Source organism: Rhinoraja longicauda, chromosome 5 (genome assembly GCF_053455715.1).
Source record: "Rhinoraja longicauda isolate Sanriku21f chromosome 5, sRhiLon1.1, whole genome shotgun sequence".
Lineage (NCBI taxonomy): Eukaryota > Metazoa > Chordata > Chondrichthyes > Rajiformes > Arhynchobatidae > Rhinoraja > Rhinoraja longicauda.
In genome coordinates, this window is record NC_135957.1 from 2,333,806 (window position 1) to 2,334,533 (window position 728).

Here is a 728-nt window from a genome sequence, read left to right on the forward strand (position 1 = left end):
ACTCCATTCAGACAGCACCCGTAGTCAGGATGGAACCCGGGTCTCTGACGCTGTGAGGCAGCAACTCTGCCGCTGCGTCGCCGTGCCAACCAATTTCAGTAACTCCGCTAACTTTGGCGAGGCCACTTTTGGAGCGTTGTTGCTTCTCCGTGGATTGTCACCTTGTGGTGGTGGAGAAGCTTGTGTGGTCCTGAGATCCTGAGAGCGATGCCGTCTGGAGCCACGCTCCTGGTAGGGTCACCCGTGGCGGTAAGGTCGAGGGGGAGGGAGGTCCCTGACAAAGAGCAATCCAACCAAGACCTCAACGGTGGAACAGGCGGAGGGTGATGGCTGACTTTAGTGGAGCGTCACAAAGGCTGGGAAGGCGGATGGATGAAGCTGCAGCAGGAAAGAGTCTCCAGTCGTCTTGGACTCCACGCCACTGGATCCTGACCCAGATCTGTCAAGGACCGTGTGGTGGCTGTCTGTGCACCAGTCTCCCCACGTTAAACAAAGTTACGCACAGGCGTCCGACCCTATGGAGAGGACAGTCACACTCGCTTCCAGTGACCGCCAATGGAGCATTGTGTTCAGTTCTGGTCACCCTGCTAAAGGAAGGATGCTCTTTAAGATGGAAGGAGAGCAAAGATTTACAAGGATTTTACCAGGACTTGAGGGCCTGAACTATAGGAAGAGGTCGGGCAGGCTAGGACTTTATTGCTTGGAGCGCAGAAGGTTGAAGGGTTGTA